Source organism: Pleurodeles waltl, chromosome 2_1, assembly GCF_031143425.1.
Source record: "Pleurodeles waltl isolate 20211129_DDA chromosome 2_1, aPleWal1.hap1.20221129, whole genome shotgun sequence".
Classification (NCBI taxonomy): Eukaryota; Metazoa; Chordata; class Amphibia; order Caudata; family Salamandridae; genus Pleurodeles; species Pleurodeles waltl.
This window is the reverse complement of record NC_090438.1, coordinates 833,817,860-833,823,900: the sequence shown is the minus strand read 5'-3', so window position 1 is coordinate 833,823,900 and position 6,041 is coordinate 833,817,860.

The following is a 6,041-nucleotide window of genomic DNA, read 5'->3' as shown; positions in this document are numbered from 1 at the left end:
TTTTCATTTTCTCAGAATAGGCAGTGGGACTACTACCTTCTCTGAAAATATATTTACCCTTCCATTCACAAAGGGGAAGGAGTCATCAGGGACCTCTTCTAAGTTTGCGAATGGGTCACCACCAACTTGAAGTTAGTGGTAACTGCAAATGTTTTGCGACTGCATTCTCTGTCAGAAAACATTCTTACATGCCAGTGTGATTCGGTATTCGGAAGGGACACCCTTAACACGCCCCTTCTTAATATTGAATCGCAAAAGTAAAAAGCAATTCAGTAAACAAGTTACTAAGTCGCATTTTGCTTTGGTACACAGAAAAAAACATTTTTCCAGTCGCAAATGGCCCAATGCTTCGTACATGTGGCCCCAAATTCTTTAGAAGGTCAGTGTAATAAACATTTTGCAGTAATTGATTCAGTTTTTGATACTGAGGGGAATTTGGAAATATGGGATGATAATGCTAACAGTTTTTACACAATGGAAGGTAGTACCACCTAGCTTTCAAATAAGTAGAGCAAGTTTGTAAGTGGAATTGTTCTGGGAAGAAAGCTTAAAATTATTTGGTCAAACGTCTGTCCGCATTAAGAGGCATTAGCCAGGCACTTTTATATGTAACAGATTTAATTTTACACCAACTGCTTTAAAATTAATACACTGAATATTAGTAACTTCTGGTCTTGCTCAATGCAGACAGGACCTTTGGTAGATGTTGCACTATATTTCTGAACATAAGTTCTGGATTAAGGATTGGTCCAAAATTAATAAGAACCTTAATATTACAATTACTAAATCAATGTTCCAATACATTCTTAGGTATTTTGGATGGATGGTGGTGTTCACAAATCAAACCAAGCCTGTGTATTTATTGTTAGCTGCAGTTTTGTAACTTATCATTTCCAACTGGAAAATTTGACTGATTTAGCCATTGCCTGATGAAAATGAATCCATGACCGATACAGACAGGCTACAGCAAATCTATCTTGTTTACAGTTAACCATTAACCGACACATCATTATTACTGTCACATTTCACATTCGATTTCCCAGCTTTATATTACACTAGATTTCAGAAGGTGATATATGTGTAAGGAGAAAGAAGTTAGTTAACCTCCTTAAGAGGTTTGTTCTATGTGGGCTTCCGTTCTCACTAATTGTTACTTTCAGACCTTCCAAGATTTTGCAATTAAATAAATAAATAAGACACGAAATAAGCAGTTTTGTAAAAGGGCTGCACATTTTACAAAAGTGCCTGTAAAATTTAAAGGAATGCGGATTACAAGTACAATTACAGGTTTAGGGCTCGCTTCGTGCCCTATGTGCAGCAGGGGCCTGGAGGGGCATTTACTTTTTTTTTTTATATATTTTTTTAATGTTTTCGGCCCGCCGCACATGGAACACACAGCGGGCCCAGGGTGATATTTAAAAAATATATATAGTGAGGGCCCGCCGCGTGCCCAGTCTGTGGCAGGACCACGGGCGCATTCAATTTTTTTAATGTTCTGGGCCCGCTACACGAGGGACACAAAGGGGGATGGGGGGGGGAAGGGGGATGCAACTTTGGCATTTAAAAAAATATATATATATGTTGAGGGCCCACCGCGTGCCCCATATTGCTGGGCCCACAGGGGCATTTAAATTTTTAAATTATTTTTAGCCCACCGCAAACGAGGCACGCGGCGGGCCCAGGGTGGTATTTGTTTTAAATGTTTTGGGCCCACGGAGTGCCCCGTGTGCAGCAGGCCTAGGTGGGCATTTAATGATTTTTTGTTTTGGGCCCTCTGCAAACAGGGCTTGGGGCGGGCCCAGGGGGGCATTCCTTTTTTAAAAATGTTTTGGGCCCGCTGCGTGCCTCGTGTGCGGCGGACCCAGGGTGGCATTCATTTTTTTGCCATGTTTGGGTCCGCTGCACATGGGGCACACAGCAGGCCAAAGGGGCGTTAATTTAGTTTAAATGTTTGTTTTGGGCCCACCCTACATGGGGCATGCGGCGGGCCCAGAATGCAATTTAAAAAAAAATTAAATCTAGGGCCCGTCCCCCATGGGACATGCGGAAGGCCCATGGGTAATTATTTTATGCAGAATAGCAAAATAAAGTGCTGCAAAAATGTCACAAAATGTCCTAATTTGTTCAGCTAAATTTCCAAATATGTGCTGCAGAATTTGCTATTTCATGCTGCAATAGCCTGGAGGGGTTTGGTTTTCATATCCACATTGCCTTGAATGTGCTTACATCTTCATCATATGCAGTCTTTATCACCAAGTTGCTATTTTGTTGATTTTATGAACATTTCTTTGATTCAATTTCCTCCCACTGCCCTCTTTTTATTGTATTTAGAACTTAATACTTTTACGTATTTGGCTTCTAAAATTATGGCTAATGATTGTTGCTCTATTTTAATTTTAAATATTTTCACTGTGACCTAGGGTTTCATTAAGAGTTTGGAGGTCGGCCCAGCTGACCACCAAACTCGTGAGGATGATGCCACCCGCATGGCAATGGCATCCCCCCAAGCATATTACAATGATACAGAGGGGCGGACTAGCGGGAACATTGTATTATGCCGTTCCCGGTAGGCTGACCGGCGGGAACAGTGCTACAGAATTAGCCAATACCGTAGCACACAAGCACCATCGGAAGGCGCACTGTCTGCAAACAGTGCGCTTTCCGATGGTACTGGGCAGGTGGGGCCCTGCACTGTTCATGCCATAGGCATGGAAAGTGCAGGGACCCCACTGTGGCCCCTGGCACTGGCTTTCTGCCAGCCTGAAAGGCTGGTGGAAAGCGGAGTTGAAATTAGCACAGCGGAGCTGAGTTCAGGGCTGCCGTGGTACAATTCAGACCGCTGTCAGCCCATCTGGAACAATGTTCCTGGCGGTGACATCGGTCCCCTGGCGGGTCCGCCCACCAGGTTTGTAATGTGGCGGTTGGGCCGTTGGGAGTGCAGCAGTCCAACCGTCACCACAAATGTGGCTGTTCTCAGACTGCCACACTCATAATGAGGCCCTAATTGTTGCATGTCAGCTTGATATAAATAAATCAGTCAATAATATTTTCTAAAAGTACTTAATTGTAACCCATTGCATCAAACTGCGTTTCATGAAGCTTTTTAAACATAAAAATATTAAAGCCGTGCTACATAACCTTTTGAATAAATGCGAGTACTCCCAGTGATTGCCAATGATGAAAAAGGAATCTCTCTAACTGTACAGGTGTGTCTGGTTTCCTCGACCTTATCTGGTCTGCTGCAGCACTAATGGAATCTGGTTTGTGGTACCCAACCTGGCATGCTAGTGGAGAGGTTTGAGCTCCATGCTACTTTTCCAGGCTGACAACTGCTTAAGGGAGTAACTTGTTCATTCATTTCATCCGATCTTTCATATTTAATTTTAGAATAGGAACCAATGTTATGGCTATCTGAAGCTTCTCCTTAAAGTCACAAAGCAATCATTGGTCTTCTAAAGATGTCACTGGCAGGCGGGTTAGCCTTCTGTTCAGGCAAGAATGGAAGTAGGTTGTGTTTTCTGACCTTCTTACGAGACCTCCTTATCCCAACATCCTTTAGTCGCTTGATGAATGCCTTTTTCCTAGTGCCCAAAAAATATCCATTTGGCAACTTGCTATTACCTTCCTTCTGTCCCATATCATGAGGCATAGGTAAATATGTTGTAATGGTGGTGAAGACTGTGGCGCTGCTGTGGCGACAGTGAAGGTGTTTATAATGGAACCACAAAATTTAGCTATGGCTGTAGGTAATATCTGAAATGGAAAACATCTATCACCTGCAAAAGGGCTTAGTACACCTAGCCCTACATCTTTTTTTCCTTGCAAGGTTCATATTCCGCTTTAAAGATCTGTCAGAAGGATGGCATCACTTAACATATTCAAAGCTTACAACGATTTCACATTCTATCTGAGGTATTCTTGTAAATTTCTAGGATGTTTACCTAGCCTTATATAAGTCTATTAACATCCAGATCGGATGCGCAACTGAGGCAATAATCTTCAGCCAAGAAAGATGAATAAATTATTCCTGAAATGGCCAGTGCCCTTGGAGGTTAGTCAGTGCATTTTCATATTCCCTTAAGATCATGGCTTGTTTTGAATATTGAGACTTTGTAAAAGCAGGTCTATTCTGGAACAAATATCCTGCATTCAACTTATGTAGCAGCCTACAGAGCAATGCGAGTGGAAGATGGGAGACTCTATTCCAGCTGAGAGGCTGTTCTTGCATACTCTGTTGTAGGAAAATAAGTTCCCTTGCAACAATAAAATGGTATAACCATCATTGGGTATATAATTCTATTTTTGGTCTTCTAAAGGAGAGTTGCATTTAATGTTTGTAGATCCACACTATCTAGTTTCTTCTGGTGGTGTTTTAATTAAAAATGGTGTCTTTCACTCTCCCGGCTCACTTAAAATCTATTTAGAAATTCCTGGAGTCCTACTTAAGGTATTCAAAAATATGTGCCAATACATTTATAGTTTCCAACAGGATGCCTCTTGAGCAGGTGAACTGGGTGTCCCGTAATGCTCGGCTGAAACGTACCCAATTCAATTATCTCCTCCACACATACCTTATGCCCCACCCACTACACAAGATGATCCCAGGAATGGCTGTGACATGCCCTCGCTGTGGCCTCCATGATGCGACCTTCCTTCATATGGTGTGGGATTGCCCACTGCTAGCACGGGTGTAGGTGCAGGTTATGGAACACATATCAGCATTAATAGAGGTAACCTTACTGTCACATCACCTGTTTTGCTTGCTCGGGGTCACTAAGCGCTTGAAACATACCAAATCTCCCCTGAAATTTGCTGATCTGGCAATAGCCCTCATCAAGCACCTGATAGCCAGGTCCTGGAAAGCAGTGCAGCTGCCAGCGATTGGCTGCTGTCTCATACTTCGGCACACAGGCAGAAAGGGGGGGGGGGGGGAGGGGGGCTGGGATATTGCCACATTGTGGGACACGTGCTCAAGTTACAGAACAAATACGTTGCCTCTAACTGATCCCTGACTACTACTGGGACCCTTGGTGTGTCTGGCTGCTGCAGCCAACAGGGGATCTGCAAATTCACTGGCTTGCGATCCCGCCTTAAGTGGGACCTTCCAGCTCACACCTCCAACGGACAGGCAACCCGCTGGATGATACAGAGGAGACACACTAACCCTAAACCCACTGGGGTACACACTCATAGATTAACCCTCCCCCCCACATGCACAGACTGTTCACCTCCATTTGCAGGACACCATGAGACCCCCCCCAGACTCCTGGGTTGTTATAGACATGCTTATTTTTGATTTACTGCAGATGATCACTGCACTAGCATGGCTTTATGATGTTTTGGTTTTCCTTTTTGAAGACTATAATGACCTGCAACCCACAGCTCACACGGAGGCTTCCACTAGTTGAAGGAGACCTGGTTTGCATATGCTTGTTACGATTCCCCATGTAGCCCTACACATCAGTTACAGTACTGTGAACTAATATTGATTACTGATTTGTATATTGCTGTAATGGTTGTTATGTACATTTGTGTTTCGATCACTGATGTAACAATGTGTAAATACCAATAAAGAAATATTTTTGATAAAAAAAAAGTTTCCAATAGGATCCTCTTCTTTTGTCAGGTATGAAGGAAACCACTTTTAGCTTTTTATATAAAAAAATAATAATAATCTTGAAGGCCAGTAGAGTTATTAGCCGTCTAGGGAATTTAGCGCTTGAAGATTTGTGGAACCATATTCACTTTTTTTGGAGCTAAAGACACTGAAGATAAGCCTAAATGTAGGGATATTATACATTTTCCTTCTTGTGTTTTGTTAAGCCAACATTCTGCTCTAAAATAACCCAAGCCCTGACTATATTTGTGTTAGACCAGTTCTTCATGAATTATGCATGTCATGAAAAACTGAGCAACCCTTGTGACAAGTAATGCCTTTGTTAGTGGAAGCACAAGAACCAGGTACTAATGAAAGCTCAATGAAATGCCAATAACTTCTCCCTTCAGCTTCGACTTTCAGCAGGTAGGAAGGTCAGACAATC